Genomic DNA, 19366 nt, shown 5'->3' with positions numbered 1-19366 from the left:
CCATGGGATTTTCCAGGCGAGAATGCTGGAGAGGATTGCCATTTCCTCCTCCCGTGGATCTTCCCAACCCAGGGATTAGATCCATGTCTCCTGTATTGACATGAGGAATCTTTACCACTGAGCAACCTGGGAAGCCCCAGGATAGAGTGTTGAATTTATTTCAGATATAAATTATACACACACACACACACACACATATATAATTTATATCCACGTGTGTGTATGTATGTATATGTGTGTGTGTGTATATATATATATATATATATATAATTTAACTCCAAACTCGTACATCCAACTGTCTACTGGACATCTCTAGAATACAGAATAAATCACTATGGTCACAACTCAGTTCATGCTATTCCTCTTCAAAACCTGTTTCTCTTTTAATCTTCTTCATTTCAGTTAATGGCAGCGCCATCTTTTTGCCAACATTTTCAAATTAATCCTCAATTTCTCTTTTTCTATCAATTGTCACATTTACCTATCCGCAAATCCTATTGTGTGTACCTTCAATCATGTTCAAAACCTGACCAATTTATACAGTCATCTATGCCATCGTCTCTCACCTGGATAAATGTAACAACCATTGAACTGGTCTCATTGTTTCTACCCTTGCTATCTCTCTCCTTCTTTTCTATTCTTACACAACAGTCAGAGGGATTAAAATAGTTTCTAATTTCCATTGCAATTTGTTCTTTGACCCCTAAGTTATTTAGAAGTGTGCTATTCAATTTTTATTTATTAGGCGATGTTCTACTTTTTAAAATTGATTTCTAGTTTTAATTCCATTGTGTTTAAGAAACATGCTCTGTGTGAGCTCAGTCTTTTAAATATATTCAGACTCATTTTTACTGCCTGGCATATGGTTTGTTTTGGTCAATGTTCTGTGTACACTTGAAAGCAAAGTATTTTCTGCAGTTGTTGGGGACAGTGCACTAGAAATGTTATTTAGGTCAAGTTGGTTAATAGTGAGTGTTCTTCCAATCTCCATATCCTTACTGAAATTTTTGTCAGCTTCCACTGTAAATTACAGTGGAATTACAGTGTGAATTACAGTGGAATTACTGTGTAAATTACAGTGGAATTCAAGAAAAAGTGTGAAAATTTCCAAGTGTTATTTGTGGACTTACCTATGGTTTTTCTTTTCCTTTTTTCCTCCATTTTCCCAAGCACTTTGAAATGTGTTATTTGGTTAAATATGTTTAAGGTCATTATAACTTTCTAATGAATTGACATTTTTTATCATTATGAATTCTCTCCCTTTATTTCTGTTAATAATCCTATCTTTGGGCCAGAAAACATGTCTACTTTGTCTTATGTCAATATAGACACACTATTTTTTTTAAATTAGTGTTTGCATGCTATATAATTTCCTGTCCATTTTCTTTCAATGTATCTGTGTCCTTATATTTAAAAATAGATCTCATATATAGCAATAACTTGGTTCTTTTTGTTTCCAGTGTGGTAATCACTGTCTTTTAAAATATAATGGTTTAGTCTGCTTAGGTTTATTGTAATTACTGATATGATTTTTTTTTTTCTAGAAAAACTTTACTTTGCCTCCTCCACCTGGTCACATTTGAGCATGTATTCATTCTCTCATCTTTCTTTTCTACTAATATGGGCAATATTAGCTTTTATGAAAAGGATGGGTGACAAGGGTTTTTTTTCTTGCATTTCGCATTGTCATGTTTGCTACTATTTCAAGGCCATTATTTGCCCTCTGTAAAAAAAATTTTATTTATTTATCTATTTATTTATTTTTGGCTGTGCTGGGTTTTCAGTGCTGGGCACAGGCTTTCTCTAGTTGCAGAGAACAATCCTTCACTGCATCGCACAGGCTTCACATTGTGGTACGTTTGCTATTGTGGAGCACAGGCTCAGGTGTATGGGCTCAGTAGTTGTGGGGGCACATAGGCTTAGTTGCTCTGAGGCATGTGGGATCTTCCCAGAGCAAGGATGGAACCCATATCCTCTGCATTGGCAGGTGAATGCTTAACCACTGAACCACCAGGGAAATCTTTATTTGCCCTTTTAACCAAACATAAAAACAAAAGCCTCTTTCCATAATCTTATGCTTCAGCATCATTCATGTGTCTCTGCTGCTGCTGCATATTGACCTCCTGGTGTAATCAACAATGTCCTCCCCAAACTACTGCCCCCACCCACTATGACCCTGAACCCCCTGCAACATCTCTTTGAATGGATCATCCAGTATTCTAAGTTGCACTGGGCTTGACACTGGAGGTCCACTGTCCTTTTTGAAACAGCATACTTGTTTTTTCTTTGCTAAAGAACCACACTTTGGTTTGAGTGACTACCTTTCCCAAAAGGCACCTACGCAGTTGCTGATCGTTCTAGGGAACTTCCTTTCTTTTTTTTTTTTTTTTTTTTTATTGGTGTATAGTTGATTTATACTGCTGTGTAAGTTTCTCCTATACAGCAAAGTGAATCAGGCATACATACACATATCCCTGCTTTTTTGAATTTCCTTTACATTCAGGTCACACAGAGCAATGAGTAGAGTTCCTTGTGCTATACAGTAGGTTTTTTATTAGTTTATCTGTTTTATACCTAGTAGTGTATATATGTCAATCTCAATCCCCCAATTCATTCCAACCCCCTTTTCCTCCTTGGTATCTGTACATTTGTTCTCTACATCTGTGTCTCTATTTCTGCTTTGCCAATAAGATCATATTTAACATTTTTCTAGAGTCCACATATATGTGTTAATATATGTTATTTATTTCCCTCTTTCTGACTTATTTCACTCTGTATGACAGTATATGACTCGATAGGTCCATCCACTTCTCTGCAAATGACACAGTGTCACTACTTTTTATAGCTGAGTAATATTCCATTGTATATATGTACCATATCTTCTTTATCCAGTCATCTGTTGATGGACACTTAGGTAGCTTCCATGTCCTGGCTATTATAAATGGTGCTGCAATGAACACTGGGAAATATGTATCATTTTGAACTATGGTTTTCTCTGAGTATATGCCCAGGAGTGGGATTGCTGGGTCATATGGTAGTTCTACTTTTAGTTTTTTAAGTCATCTCCATACTATTCTTCATAGTGGCTGTATCAAGTTACATTCCTGCCAACAGTACAAGAGGGTTCCCCATTCTACATACTCTCTCCAGTATTTATTGTTTGTAGATTTTTTGATAATGGTCATTCTGATCAGTTTGAGGTTATTTCTCTATGTATTGATAGTTTTGATTTGCATTTCTTTCATTTTTATTGTTCTACTCCTAAATATAACATGTGTTTTGCCCCTTATTGATTTCAAGATTTTTCTATTTGTCTTTGACATGCTTCAGTTTTCACTTTTTTTTTTTCTTCAGTTTTCACCTTTATGTGCCCCAGTGTGGTCTTTATTTATTCATTCTCCCAGAATTTGAAGATTTTTTTCATCTGTGGATTAATGTTTTTAATCAAATTTGAAAACAATTTGGCAACTATCTTCTTAAATATTTTGTATTCTGCCCCATTTTCTCTCTTTACTCTTATATGCTGCTAAGTCAATTCAGCCGTGTCTGACTCTGTGCAACCCCAGAGATGGCAGCCCACCAGCCTTCCCCGTCCCTGGGATTCTCCAGGCAAGAACACTGGAGTGGGTTGCCATTTCCTTCTCCGATGCATGAAAGTGAAAAGTGAAAGTGAAGTCGCTCAGTCGTGTCCGACTCTAGCGACCCCATGGACTGCAGCCTACCAGGCTCCTCCGTCCATGGGATTTTCCAGGCAAAAGTATTGGAGTGGGGTGCCATTGCCTTCTCCGACTCTTATATGCTACTTGCATGTACCTCCAACTCTTTGTCATTAGCCATACGATATGTATAAACTTTGGCCCACATTTTTCATTCTTTCATTTTTCTTCTCTTTACCTCAGATTAGATAATTTCTATAGTTTCTGAGATTACTAAAACTTTCATGCTTTTTTTCAAATCTGTTCAAGCATCTAAAATTTTTTTTCAGAGATTTTCTTTTCAGTTCTAAAATTTTCATTTGGTCTTTTTCTGGAGTTTCAACTTTTTACTAAAATTCTTCATCTTTTCATATCCTTTGTCCATACTTTTTAGTAAATTATTTAACATATTTATAATGTATGCATGCTAAGTCACTTCAGTCATGTCCAATTCTTTGCAACCCCATGGACTGTAGCCCAGATGGGGTTCTCCAGGCAAGAACACTAGAGTGGGTTGCCATTTCCTTCTCCAGGGGACCTTCTTAACCCAGGGATCAAACCTCATCTCCAGCACTGGCATGGGGGTTCTCTACCACTAGTGCCACCTGGGAAGCTGTAACATACTTATAACATATTTATAATAGCTATTTTAAATCCCTTACTGCGAATTCCAACATTTGAATAATTTATGGATTTTCTATTGCCCAACTTTCTGTTAAGATGCATCTCGTGTCTCATCTTCTTGCATATCCAGTAATTTTATTATAGGCTGAACATTGTGAATGATATATTGGAGAGCTTCTGGATTAAATTTTCCTCTAAAAATGGGAGTTTGTCCAGATGAATAGTTAAATTTTCAGCAGGTAATTTTGCTCTTGCTCTTGATTTTAGCATGTTACCAGAGTAAGGATCTTAGGCTGCACTCAACTCCTAAGGCATAGGCTTTCTAAGTTCTTGATTGGATGGTCAAGTCATTCCTGAAGGTCTCCCATTGGATGGGGATACCAAATGTTTCCCCAGTACTGTGAGGACTCTGAAATCTTTGTTCACCTCTCATCCCACCAGAAGTTGTTTTCTCCTTGTTCTCCCAGTTTCGTGTCCCACGCATGTACAACTTAGAATTCAGCCAACAACTTGGGAATTTATGTTAATTTCTCAGACTTCTTTTCATGGTTCCCTCTCTCCAGGGTCCTGCCCTTATAATTACAGATGCCTTAAAATCTCCAAAGTCTAATATTCATTTCTTTTACCAACTTACCTTTTCCCATACCAGTCGTGTGGCTCCTTTTGCTTGTTCAATCTTCTGAGAAATGATTTGGAAATATTTCCCAGACAGAAAACCAGCATGAATGGAAAATTAACCTCATGAGCTTGCCTGCTCTCAAGGCAATGGATAGCCTTGCCTTGTCCATTTTTCAGCATTTGAAAACAGAAATATTTTTTTCTCCAGTATTATTACAGGTTTTAAAATTTTATTTATTTATTTTTTTTATTTTATTTTATTTTTAAACTTTACAAAATTGTATTCGTTTTGCCAAATATCAAAATGAATCTGCCACAGGTATACATGTGTTCCCCATCCTGAACCCTCCTCCCTCCTCCCTCCCCATACCATCCCTCTGGGTCATCCCAGTGCACTAGCCCCAAGCATCCAGTATCATGCATTGAACCTGGACTGGCAAGATTTGGGAGAATGGCATTGAAACATGTAAAATATCATGTATGAAATGAGTTGCCAGGTTTTAAAATTTTAATTGGGGGATAATTGTTTTAAAGTTGTGGTGGTTTCTGCTGTACAACAAGGCAAATCTGTCATAATTATATATATCCCTTCCCTCTTGAACCCCCTCCCACACCCCTACCCCATCCGTCTAGGTCATCACAGAGTTCTAAGCTGGGTTCCCTTTGTTATATAGCAGCTTCCCACTAGCTACCTATTTACACATGGTAGTGTATATATGTCAATGCTGCTTTCTCAATTTGTCCCACTCTCTCCTACCCCAGCTGAGTCCACAGTTCTGCTCTCTATGTCTGTGCCTCCATTCCTTCCCTGCAGATGAGTTTATTGGTACTATTTTTCTAGATTCCATATAGATGTGTTAATATATGATATTTGTCTCTTTCTGACTTACTTCATTCTGTATAACAGGCTCTAGGTTCATCCACCTCACTACAACTGACTGAAATTTGTTCCTTCTTATGGCTGAGTAATATACCATTGTATATATGTTCCACAGCTTCTTTATCCATTCATCTGTCAATGGACATTTAGGTTGCTTCCATGTCCTGGCTATTGTAAATAGCGCTTCAGTGAATATTTTAGTTTTTATTACAAGAGGGTAATTCTAATGCTAGCTTCTCAGTAAGGAACTGAAATATAATTTTGTTATTTTTTAATATTTTAATATAGTTTTAAGTTTTTCCCTATGGAACAATTTAAATGTTACACTTTTCAGTCCTAGGTAAATGTGCTACAGAAATTAAGAGTAATTAGTGTAGTAAAAATAGATGCGGAAACAGTGTCAGACTTTATTTTTTGGGGGCTCCAAAATCACTGCAGATGGTGATTGCAGCCATGAAATTAAAAGATGCTTACTCCTTGGAAGAAAATTATGACCAACCTAGATAGCATATTCAAAAGCAGAGACATTACTTTGCCAACAAAGGTCCGTCTAGTCAAGGCTATGGTTTTTCCTGTGGTCATGTATGGATGTGAGAGTTGGACTCTGAAGAAGGCTGAGCACCGAAGAATTGATGCTTTTGAACTGTGGTGTTGGAGAAGACTCTTGAGAGTCCCTTGGACTGCAAGGAGATCCAACCAGTCCATTCTGAAGGAGATCAGCCCTGGGATTTCTTTGGAAGGAATGATGCTAAAGCTGAAACTCCAGTACTTTGGCCACCTCATGTGAAGAGTTGACTTATTGGAAAAGACTGTGATGCTGGGAGGGATTGGGGGCAGGAGGAGAAGGGGATGACAGAGGATGAGATGGCTGGATGGCATCAGTGACTCGATGGACTTAAGTCTGAGTGATCTCCGGGAGTTGATGATGGACAGGGAGGCCTGGTGTGCTGCGATTTATGGGGTCGCAAGGAGTCGGACACGACTGAGCAACTGAACTGAACTGAACTGAATGTAATAAAATCACATTTTAAGTGCTGTTAGTGGTATTGATGGTGGTGGGGTGTATAGAGGGTAAATTCTAAACTTGACATCTAAGATAACAGCTGCATGTATGCCAACTTACCATTGAAAAGCCCTTGGAGCATAGATTTACATACCATCTTTCTGACAGCTCAACAGATAGTTGTTGAGCTTCTTCTACATCAGATGAAGAAATTGGCTATGTTAAAGTAAAACTGTAATCGTTAAGCACTAAAGAATGTGAATATGGCAAAGACAGGGAAGGTTATATTGTTTGGGAGACTACCAAAAGGTGTCATTTTAAATATATGTTAGGATTTGATAATATTGCATTCTCTGATGCATAGACTTTGTCTTACAGATAATTAGCTATGAATATTTATGTGATTATTTAAAACTGTGATCTTAGAATATTTATTCAGGCAGCAGTGTAAATGACTGGAAAAGTGGGCATGAGACTTGAGATCAGGAAACAACTGGAAACCTACTGTAATGGAAAAAGTAAAACTAAACTGACAGGAATTGATCTGGCGAAGAGGAAGGGCTGGATTTACAAGGTAATTTTAACATGTAATCAATAGTTCCGGTGAGGAATACAGAGCATGCTGTTTGAATGCAGAGAATGGACCAAATTAAACACAGTACATTAGAGTATTAGCTGAAGAAAAACTGTGAAGGAAAAAGAAAACCACTCCACACATTGGGCTGTTGAGAATCATTATTCAATGATATGACTGAACTATATCCTTGGCTCAAATGCTAGCAGCCTACAAAAGAAAGCAACAAGGTCTGTAATAAAGAATAAACACAGAAATCCCCAACATTTACAAACCAAATATATGATCCAGAGCAAAGACAAGGTTATTTTAATATTATTCATGCTGTCAATAACCAGGACTGTTTTAGGTACTTACATGAGCTGTAAGAAAAGACTGTAATCTCAGTTAATCAAGAGTACCTCATGACACTTGCTTGCCCCACACAGCCTGGTAGAATAATGTATCTGAATGCAGAGCATCAAAGATCTAGAGAGCCAAAGGCTGCATGTGTCTTAGAGGAATAACCAGAGAATCACTAGCTTAGAGTTGCAAACCAACTGCCAGAATGTTTCATTTGGTGCACAGACATATTTATGGAGCCTAAGTTCAGTTCAGTTCAGTTACTCAGTCATGTCCGACTCTTTGCGACCCCATGAATTGCAGCATGCCAGGCCTCCCTGTCCATCACCAACTCCCTGAGTTTACCCAAAGTCCATCGAGTCGGTGATGCCATCCAGCCATCTCATCCTCTGTTGTCCCCTTCTCCTCCTGCCCCCAATCCCTCCCAGCATCAGGAGCCAGGAATCAAGGCAAATTGGAAGTGGTCAAACAGGAGATGGCAAGAGTGAATGTCAACATTCTAGGAATCAGAGAACTAAAGTGGACTGGAATGGGTGAATTTAACTCAGATGACCATTATATCTACTACTGCGGGCAGGAATCCCTCAGCAGAAATGGAGTAACCATCATGGTCAACAAAAGAGTCCAAAATGCAGTACTTGGATGCAATCTCAAAAATGACAGAATGATCTCTGTTTGTTTCCAAGGCAAACCATTCAATATCACAGTAATCCAAGTCTATGCTCCAACCAGTAATGCTGAAGAAGCTGAAGTTGAATGGGTCTATGAAGACCTACAAGACCGTTTAGAACTAACACCCCAAAAAGATGTCCTTTTCATTATAGGGGACTGGAATGCAAAAGTAGGAAGTCAAGAAACACCTGGGGTAACAGGCAAATTTGGCCTGAAATACAGAATGAAGCAGGGCAAAGGCTAATAGAGTTTTTCCAAGAAAATGCACTGGTCATAGCAAACACCCTCTTCCAACAACACAAGAGAAGACTCTACACATGGACATCACCAGATGGTCAACACCAAAATCAGATTGATTATATTCTTTGCAGCCAAAGATGGAGAAGCTCTATACAGTCAGCAAAAACAAGACCAGGAGCTGACTGCGGCTCAGATCATGAACTCCTTATTGTCAAATTCAGACTGAAATTGAAGAAAGTAGGAAAAACCACTAGACCATTCAGGTATGACCTAAATCAAATCCCTTATGATTATACAGTGGAAGTGAGAAATAGATTTAAGGGACTAGATCTGATAGAGTGCCTGATGAACTATGGAATGAGGTTTGTGACACTGTTCAGGAGACAGGGATCAAGACCATCCCTGGAGGAAGTGGCACTCCTTATCTGAGGCTGCTATACTGCCTGGAAAATAAGTGGTGCCCAGGGAATGGTAGTACTCAGCAGAAGCAACATAGGTGTTCACAGGAAGACAGAGATACCTGGGGATGCTAGAGGCACCTAAGGAGCAGTATAGTACTCCGAAGATGCTATAGTACTGACAGGAGTGGCAATATCAGCATTACTGCTTGATGAAGTGGCTGGGCTATCCTGGCAAAAGAGGAAAGCAGAGAGGCAGAGGAAAAAAGTGATGTTGTGTAATAGAGTAGCTTACTGGTAGCATGTGTGAAAGACACTTTGAAGCTTTACAGAGAAACTTGACAGCTGGATAGCCCGGGACTAGAGATCTGAATGTAGGAATAAAAGACAGGAAAATATGTGTATAATGTTAATACTGTGCCAGACACAGAGTAATTACCCATATATACATGCCAGATAAAATACAGGATGCCCAGTTAACTTAGAATCTCAGAAAAACAGTGAATAATTTTTTAGTACAAGCATGCCCAAGTATTGCATAAAGTATCAGTTCAGTTCAGTTCAGTCTCTCAGTCATGTCCAACTCTTTGCAACCAAATGGACTAAAGCACAGCAGACTTCCCTGTCCACCACCAATTACTGGAGCTTGCTCAAACTCATGTCCAATGAGTCAGTGATGCCATCTGACCATCTCATTCTCTGTAGTCCTCTTCTCCTCCTGCTTTCAATCTTTCCCAGCATCATCATCTTTTTAAATGAGTCAGTTCTTTGCATCAGGTGTCCAAAGTATTGGAGTTTCAGCTTCAACATCAGTCCTTCCAATGAATATGCAGGACTGATCTCCTTTAGGATGGACTGGCTGGATCTCCTTGCAGTCCAAGGAACTCTCAAGAGTCTTTTCCAACACCACAGTTCAAAAGCATCAATTCTTCCTCGCTTAGCTTTCTTTATAGTCCAAATCTCACATCCATACATGACCACTGGAAAAACCATAGCTTTGATTGATGCACCTTTGTTGCCAAAGTAATGTCTCTGCTTTTTAATAAGCTGCTAGGTTGGTCATAGTTTTTCTTCCAAGGAGCAAACATCTTTTAATTTCATGGCTGCAGTCACCATCTGCAGTGATTCTGGAGCCCCAAAAATAAAGTCAGCCACTGTTTCCCCATCCATTTGCCATGAAGTGATGGGACCATGATCTTAGTTTTCTGAATGTTGAGTTTTATGCCTACTTTTTCACTCTCCTCTTTCACTTTCATCAAGAGTCTCTTCATTTCTTCTTTGCTTTCTGCCATAGGGGTGGTGTCACCTGCATATCTGAAGTTATTGATATTTCTCCTGGCAATCTTGATTCCAGCTTGTGCTTCATCCAGACTGGCATTTCAAATTTAATACTCTGCATATAAGTTGAATAAGCAGGGTGACAATATACAACCTTGACGTACTCCTTTCCTAATTTGGAACCAGTCCATTGTTCCATGTCGAGTTCTAACTGTTGCTTCTTAACCTGCATACAGATTTCTCAGGAGGCAGGTCAGGTGGTCTGGTATTTCCATCTCTTTAAGAATTTTCCACAGTTTGTTGTGATCCAGACAGTCAAAGACTTTGGCATAATCAATAAAGCAGAAGTAGGTGTTTTTCTGGAAATCTCTTGCTTTTTTGATGATCCAGCGGATGTTGGCAATTTGATCTCTGGTTCTTCTGCCTTTTCTAAATCCAGCTTGAACATCTGGAAGTTCATGGTTCACATACTGTTGCAGCCTGGCTTGGAGAATTTAATCATTACTTTGTTAGCATGTGAGATGCGTGCAATTGTGCAATAGTTTGAGCATTCTTTGGCATTGCCTTTCTTTGGGATTGGAATGAAAAATGACCTTTTCCAGTCCTGTGGCCACTGCTGAGTTTTCCAAATTTGCTGGCATATTGAGTGCAGCACTTTCACAGCATCATCTATTAGGATTTGAAATAGCTCAACTGAAATTCCATCGTCTCCACTAGCTTTGTTAAGTAGTGATGCTACGAACAAAATTATCCATTATTTGTCTCAGACTCAAAGCTAACTGGCATCTGTATTTTAGTTTTCCAAGTCTGACAACCTTATATCCTTAAAGCTTCATTTGTTTTTATGGTGACAGCTTCCCTGGTAGCTCAGATGGTAAGGAACCTGCCTGCAGTGCAGGAGACCTGGGTTCGATCCCTGACTTGGGAAGATCCCCTGGAGAAGGGAATGGCTACCCATTTCAGTATTTTTGCCTAGAGAATTTCATGGAGAGAGGAGACTGGCAGGCTACAGTCTGTGGGGTCACATAGAGCTGGACACAACTGAGTGACTAACACTTCATACTATAGCTTGAATGGGCATCCTAAGTGATGTTAGTGGTAAAGAACCTGCCTGCCAATGCAGGAGATATAAGAGACATGGATTCGATCCCCAGGTGGAGAAGATCCCCTGGAGGAGGGCATGGCAGTGCACTCCAGTATTCTTGTCTGGAGAATACTATGGATAGAGGAACCTGGCAGAGTGCTGCCCATGGGGTCACATAGAGTTGGTCACAACTGAAATGACTTAGCACACATATAGCTTGATTAATTGTTCCTTACTATTTGGAAGCCATTTTCTGTGTAGCAATCTTTCCCTCAGGCTTATTGTAGTTGGGTTTAAAACTATTTACTTAAAACACAGTGCCACCTAGCTGAGACTTGCTATTTAACTATTTCATGCCCACTGCATGTAAGTTTCATCCAAGTAGTCATGATCTTGCACTATGTCACAAGATTCAATATATTTTATTACCTATTGGGAAGAACCCCTTATAACTAATGGGCATTTTTTTCTTGACACTTTCCCCTCTCAGATCAGTGAGTCAGTATTTAAATACTTAAGATGTACTTGAACTGAGAGCTTAGTTTTTAAGGAATGAGGCAGTGAGTTACTAAGTTTGAGGCGGAAGAAGTCATTAGAGGGAAAAAAACTTTTGGCAGGAGGGGAGACTGTGGTGAGGGACTCTAGGCCAGTTAAATTGTGAAGAAATTTTAAAAGGAAGGAAATTTAAAACTCTATTTAGTCTATCACTTTTATATGGAATCTAAAAAAATGATACAAATGAACTTATTCACAAAACAGAAATAGACTTGCAGAAGAAACTTATGGTTACCAAAGGGAAAAGAGTTGAAATATATAAATTAGGAGTTTGGAATTAACAGATACACACTGCTGCTGTTGCTGCTGCTAAGTCGCTTCAGTTGTATCAGACTCTTAGCGACCCCATAGACGGTAGCCCACCAGGCTCCCCCATCCCTGGGATTCTCCAGGCAAGAACATTGGAGTGGGTTGCCATTTCCTTCTCCAATGCATGAAAGTGAGAAGTGAAAGTGAAGTCGCTCAGTCGTGTCCGACTCTTAGCGACCCCAAGGACTGCAGCCCACCAAGCTCCTCCATCCATGGGATTTTCCAGGCAAGAGTACTGGAGTGGGATGCCATTGCCTTCTCCGAGATACACACTACTATATAGAAAATAGATAAAGAACACAATCCTATTGTATAGCACAGGGTACTATATATTCAATATCTTGTAGCAACCTATAATTGAAAAGGATCTGATCCCTGGTGGCTCTGATGGTAAAGAATTTTCCCACAGTAAGAGAGATATGGGTTCGATACCTGATATCTCCATGGGATATCAGGGAGATCCCATGGAGAAGGGAATGGCTACCCACTCTGGTATTCTTGCCTAGAGAATTCTATGGACAGAGGAACCTGGCAGACTACAGTCCATGGATCACAAAGAGTTGGACACAACTGAGCAACTAACTGCTTATTTAACTTATATGCAGAGTACATCATGAGACACGCTGGACTGGAAGAAACACAAAATGGAATCAAGATTGCCAGGAGAAATATCAATAACCTCAGATATGCAGACGACACCACCCTTATGGCAGAAAGTGAAGAGGAACTAAAAAGCCTCTTGATGAAAGTGAAAGTGGAGAGTGAAAAAGCTGGCTTAAAGCTCAACATTCAGAAAATGAAGATCATGGCATCTGGTCCCATCACTTCATGGGAAATAGATGGGGAAACAGTGGAAACAGCATCAGACTTTATTTTTCTGGGCTCCAAAATCACTGCAGATGGTGATTGCAGCCATGAAATTAAAAGATGCTTACTCCTTGGAAGAAAAGTTATGACCAACCTAGATAGCATATTCAAAAGCAGAGATATTACTTTGCCAACAAAGGTCCATCTAGTCAAGGCTATGGTTTTTCCTGTGGTCATATATGGATGTGAGAGTTGGACTCTGAAGAAGGCTGAGCGCCGAAGAATTGATGCTTTTGAACTGTGGTGTTGGAGAAGACTCTTGAGAGTCCCTTGGACTGCAAGGAGATCCAACCAGTCCATTCTGAAGGAGATCAGCCCTGGGATTTCTTGGGAAGGAATGATGCTAAAGCTGAAACTCCAGTACTTTGGCCACCTCATGTGAAGAGTTGACTCATTGGAAAAGACTGTGATGCTGGGAGGGATTGGGGGCAGGAGGAGAAGGGGATGACAGAGGATGAGATGACTGGATGGCATCAGTGACTCGATGGACATGAGTCTGGGTGAACTCTGGGAGTTGGTGATGGACAGGGAGGCCTGGCGTGCTGCAATTCATGGGGTCACAAAGAGTCGGACACGACTGAGCGACTGAACTGAACTGAACTGAACTGAGCAACTAAAACACATACACACACGTATGTATCACTTTGCTGTATACCTGACACATTGTAAATCAACTATTCTTCATTAAAAAAAAAACTTAACTTAGTCTCCTTCAGAATTTTGTCTAATTCAGCCTTGGCTATGACTCAGAATATACTGGCTTTGGTCCTCTCTGGCTCTATAATTAAGTTTTTCTCTCCCTGAGCAGACACAATGTCATTAGAGTGAATCTGAGTCCTCAGAGATTTTTGTTCCTCTGGTGATGGTGGTGGGGAGACACACCCCTCTGATTCCTAGCCGTGACTGAATTGCTCCTTCCCTATCCGATTTGGGAGGCTAAGTTAAGCTGATTCTGAAGCTGCACACAGTCTCGGTGAGAAGTGATTCAGTGATGGATTAGTATCATCTGCCATGAAAACTGGGGGTGTGGGAGATAATTTGGCAAAATGGACCAAGAATGATTTGTCATAATGCTGCCTTTAGGAATGTCTTGGCTTATATATTTAAGGCAAGGATAGCAAGAGTCAGGCGAGTTCCCAGGCCAATGTCCCAGGACGCTCTTGGTAGATCTGGGAGTCAGCTTATCACATGGGGAGAAGCAAATGGGAGTGAGAGTTGGCAGCCCAGAGCTGGAAGGAGCTATGTTCAAATTTGATTCCTTCTATGGCTGTGAGAGGGCTTCCCAGGTGGCGCTCATGGTAAAGAACCCACCTGCCAATGCAGGTAACGTAAGAGACGCAGGTTTTAATCTCTGGGTCAGGAAGATCCTCTGGAGGAGGGCATGGCAACCCACTTCAGTATTCTTGCCGGGAGAATCCCATGGACAGAGGAGGCTAGCATGTTGCAGCCCATAGGGTCACACAGAGCTGGACACAACTGAAGTAACTAACATTTTCACTTTAACAGCTGTTAAATGTCCCCCACTCCAGTCCCTGGGAATACGCATGGAAGAGCAAGTTTCTAGGCTTACAGAGAGTTGATTAACCTATCTGCTCCTTTCAGTGTGGGTGGATGGAAAGCACATGAAGAGAGTCCTATTTAGGCTGTGCTAGAAATAGAAGCCTCAGGGGGCCATGGATGCCAAATATGTCACATTATCCCACAATGTGCCCCCCAGTAATTGTGCCAGACATTGCTAATCGATCACTGGATTCTTTCCCACTGCAAGCAGCTTCACAATCTTAACTGAGCAACCCAGGCAGCAATTTTTAATAGTGATTGGAAACTAATTTGACAATTCAGGTCAGAGAACAGATTCTGAGACAGTACAATTCCACTTGGCTTTGGGACTAAAACAAACATTGGGAAAATTGAAGTTCAAAGACAAGGATACAAGAAGTCAAGACACAGGCCATCTCCTGAGCTTTGTGACTCTGCTCTCAGTGTGTCTCTGAGACCCTTGAATATGGAGCAGTTTGAATAAAGTGCCTAAAAATGAAGATGCTTTGGTTTTTTGTTATTATATGGTATTTTGATTTCATCAGTTTGAGATTAATATTTTACTGTTACAAAGGTCTTCCCCCTTCAGATGATGGTAATAGTTGAAAACCAAAAAAAAAATTAGAATAATTTATAATATTATTTTATTTTTATAATTATTTAGATATAATTTTAATACATGATTTTATAATTTATAAAATTATAATAATGTAAATGTCAAGGTTTTTTATCTTACCCTGTCCACCCTCCACCACTCCCTCCAGCCTAGCTCTTTGTCTACCAGTTTCTGACTTGTTTTCACAAATGCTGACTATATTGACTCTGTAGAATGTGCTTCTTACACCAATAAGCAGCCCTGATTGCTTAAAACAAGCACAACACTGATCTCTTAAAAGAGGGGTCCACCTTTTTTCTACTTGGTCAGGCTCTGTCAGCTTTTAGCCTCATGACTAAGAGCAGAGAATCTAATTCAGATTTGAGTTTCAACTTTAGACCTTGCTATCTGTCACCTCAAGTAAGTTATTAAGTGTTATACTTTCCTTATATGCAAAATGGGGGATACTAATACTAATGATTAAGGTGATTTGTGGGGATCACATCAGATCAGATCAGTCGCTCAGTCATGTCCGACTCTTTGCGACCCCATGAATTGCAGCACGCCAGGCCTCCCTGTCCAACACCAACTCCTGGAGTTCACTGAGACTCACGTCCATCGAGTCAGTGATGCCATCCAGCCATCTCATCCTCTGTCGTTCCCTTCTCCTCCTGCCCCCAATCCCTCCCAGCATCACAGTCTTTTCCAATGAGTCACCTCTTCACATGAGGTGGCCAAAGTACTGGAGTCTCAGCTTTAGCATCATTCCTTCCCAAGAAATCCCAGGGCTGATCTCCTTCAGAATGGACTGGTTGGATCTCCTTGCAGTCCAAGGGACTCTCAAGAGTCTTCTCCAGCACCACAGTTCAAAAGCATCAATTCTTCAGCGCTCAGCCTTCTTCACAGTCCAACTCTCACATCCATACGTGACCACAGGAAAAACCATAGCCTTGATTAGACGGACCTTTGTTGGCAAAGTAATGTCTCTGCTTTTGAATATGCTATCTAGGTTGGTCATAACTTTCCTTCCAAGGAGTAAGCGTCTTCTAATTTCATGGCTGCAGTCACCATCTGCAGTGATTTTGGAGCCCCAAAAATAAAGTCTGATGTTGTTTTCACTGTTTCCCCATCTATTTCCCACGAAGTGATGGGACCAGATGCCATGATCTTCATTTTTTGAATGTTGAGTTTTAAGCCAACTTTTTCACTCTCCTCTTTCACTTTCATCAAGAGGCTTTTTAGTTCCTCTTCACTTTCTGCCATAAGGGTGGTGTCATCTGCATATCTGTGGTTATTGATATTTCTCCCAGCAATCTTGATTCCAGTTTGTGTTTCTTCCAGTCCAGCGTTTCTCATGATGTACTCTGCATATAAGTTAAATAAACAGGGTGACAATATACAGCCTTGACGTACTCCTTTTCCTATTTGGAACCAGTCTGTTGTTGCATGTCCAGTTCTAACTGTTGCTTCCTGACCTGCATACAAATTTCTCAAGAGGCAGGTCAGGTGGTCTGGTATTCCCATCTCTTGAAGAATTGTCCACAGTTTATTGTGATCCACACAGTCAAAGGCTTTGGCATAGTCAATAAAGCAGAAATAGATGTTTTTTCTGGAACTCTCTTGCTTTTTCCATGATCCAGCGGATATTGGCAATTTGATCTCTGGGGATCACATAGGCTTATACATCTGCAGTGCTGACATACAGTGGGTGATCAATAAATGCTAATCATTTTATTGCTATCTTCTCCATCCCCTCCTCAAAGATAGTTTAAACTTCTTTATCTTCCCACTTATATTCTCTGTTCATTTTCATTTCCTGGAACCAATCCAGATCTACATGAGATATTTAGGTAGATTCAACCTAGACTTTCAGGAGCAGCGATCCATCCCTTCCTCCTTCCTGTCTCTCTCTCTTTTTCTCCCCTCCTTTGTTGTTCCTCTCCTTCCCTTCTTTCTTTTCTTCCCTGCAAAACAAAAAATTACTGATGGCCTATTACAAATTAAGTATTTTCATAATCATTAAGGATTAAATAATGGTAAAAAATTATCTTTTTTATGAGGATTCCACGAATTAGTACTTCTGAAGTACTTTAGTATAGTCTGATCCACAAGTGCTAAATGTTTGCTGAATAAACCCAGGTTTCTGCTTTGTGCCAATGTCTGATCTTAACCTTCTATCTCCACTGGTAATCAGATTTTTATTTGACCCTCGTGTCTTCATGCCTGCTGTTATGACAAGCCTTTTAATTACTTTGATCATGTCAGGACTCAGGTTTGCCTTCATATTTTTCTTTAGGAGCAGAGCAGGAGGAAGGAGAAGAATGTCTGCATTACCTCTTGTTTTCTCTTCCCTTGCAATTTTGGGAGTATTGCATTATTACCTACCAGATTGGCCTTCTATTTTGGGCCAGCAATGGCCACCATGCCTAAAACCCTACAGCCCCATCGCTCAGTCAGACTTATCCCATTAAAGCCTACTCAGTAAGCTCTGCTCTTTTAAAGAAGCATGAAGCTATTTCTCTTCAATATCACTCTTTTTTAAAATAAAATATCTCTAGTTCTTAATTGATATATAAACTAATACTTATAGAGAGGCTGCCAAATAGATGTTAGGGATATTTTTGAATAACTAGGTGCAGCCAATAGATGGAGTTGAAGTCGGGATAGTAAAAAAATATGGAATTTGTTTTTTTGCGTGCTTGTCTTTACTGAAGTATAATTGCTTTACAATGTTGTGTTAGGGAATGTGGACTTAGTATCTATCTCTGTCTGTGACTTTCAGGTAGTTTGGCAAATCTCTGAGGATAGCTGTTTGGTTTTTTTTTTTTTTTTTTTTTTTCCAATCAGTATTATTTTAAAGTAAACTCTGTTTCAAAATATTTAGGTTTACAGAAAAGTTGTGAAGATGATCCAAGAAGAGTTCCTGAATACCCAAACACAGTTTTCTCTCTTATTAACATCTTACCTTTCTATGGCTCATTTTTAACAGTTAGTGAACCAATAGTCACTCATTATTAACTAAATTATGCACTTTATCTGGATTTTCTTAGTTCTTACCTAATATTCCCTGTTGTTCTTGTTCAGTCCTTTGTTGTCGTTGTTTAGTCGCTCAGTCATGTCTGACTCTGAGACCCCATGGACGGCAGCATACCAGGCTTCCCTGTCCTCTAAACTTGTTCTGTTTTAAATTCCTTCCAGGATATCATACTGCATTAATTTGTCCCATTTCCTCTTGACCGTGATTATTTTTCAGACTTGGCTTGTTTTTGATGATCTTGATATCTTTGAGGATTACTGATCAGGTATTTTGTGGAGTCTCTCTCAGTGGAGACTTGTTTGATGTTTTTCTCATAATTATATTGAGTTTATGGGTTTTGGGAAGATGAAGTAAAGTACCATTCTCATCACATTATATCAAGGATACATGCTATAAACACAATATACGACTATTGATAATAGCTTTGATTGCCTGGCTGAGGTGGTAACTGACAGGTTTCTTCACTGCAAAATCATTTCTTTTCTTCTCTTTCCATACTGGATGGAAGTCATCAAGCTCAGTCCCCACTTAAGGAGTGGGGCATTATGCTCCATCTTCCTGTGGGCTAAGTAGCTCCATAAATTAACACTTCTGCTGCACAGATTTGTCCATTCTCCCCCATGTATTTATTCAATCATTTATTTATATAAACCTGAGATCATTGGTATTTGTTTTACACCTTGGGTTATAATCCAGTACTACTTTATTTGGTTGCACAAATTGTTCCAGCTTGGGTCACTGGGAGTTCTTTTAGTAGGTTCCTGTTTTTCTTCAACATACCCCCACCACTCTCACTGTGTGTGATCTCTCCCTCTCTTTCTGGCATTACAAGATGTCTTAGACACACATTACATATTCCTTGCCCCAGTCCTAGGATCAGCCATTTCTCTGAAGAACCCTACTTCCTCTTCCTGGAGAATGATAAAACCAAGATATAGGTATTGAGTGAGCTTGTTGCTCTGGGGAATGTCACTGCTTCTAGGCCAGTCTCTTTAGCTGCTAGGAGGCCAGAAGGGAGGTTTAGATTACTCTGAGCTGTTGCAATGAAGAATAGCA

The sequence above is a fragment of the Bubalus bubalis genome, chromosome 6, assembly GCF_019923935.1.
Source record: "Bubalus bubalis isolate 160015118507 breed Murrah chromosome 6, NDDB_SH_1, whole genome shotgun sequence".
Taxonomy (NCBI): domain Eukaryota; kingdom Metazoa; phylum Chordata; class Mammalia; order Artiodactyla; family Bovidae; genus Bubalus; species Bubalus bubalis.
Note: the sequence above shows the minus strand (reverse complement) of the source record.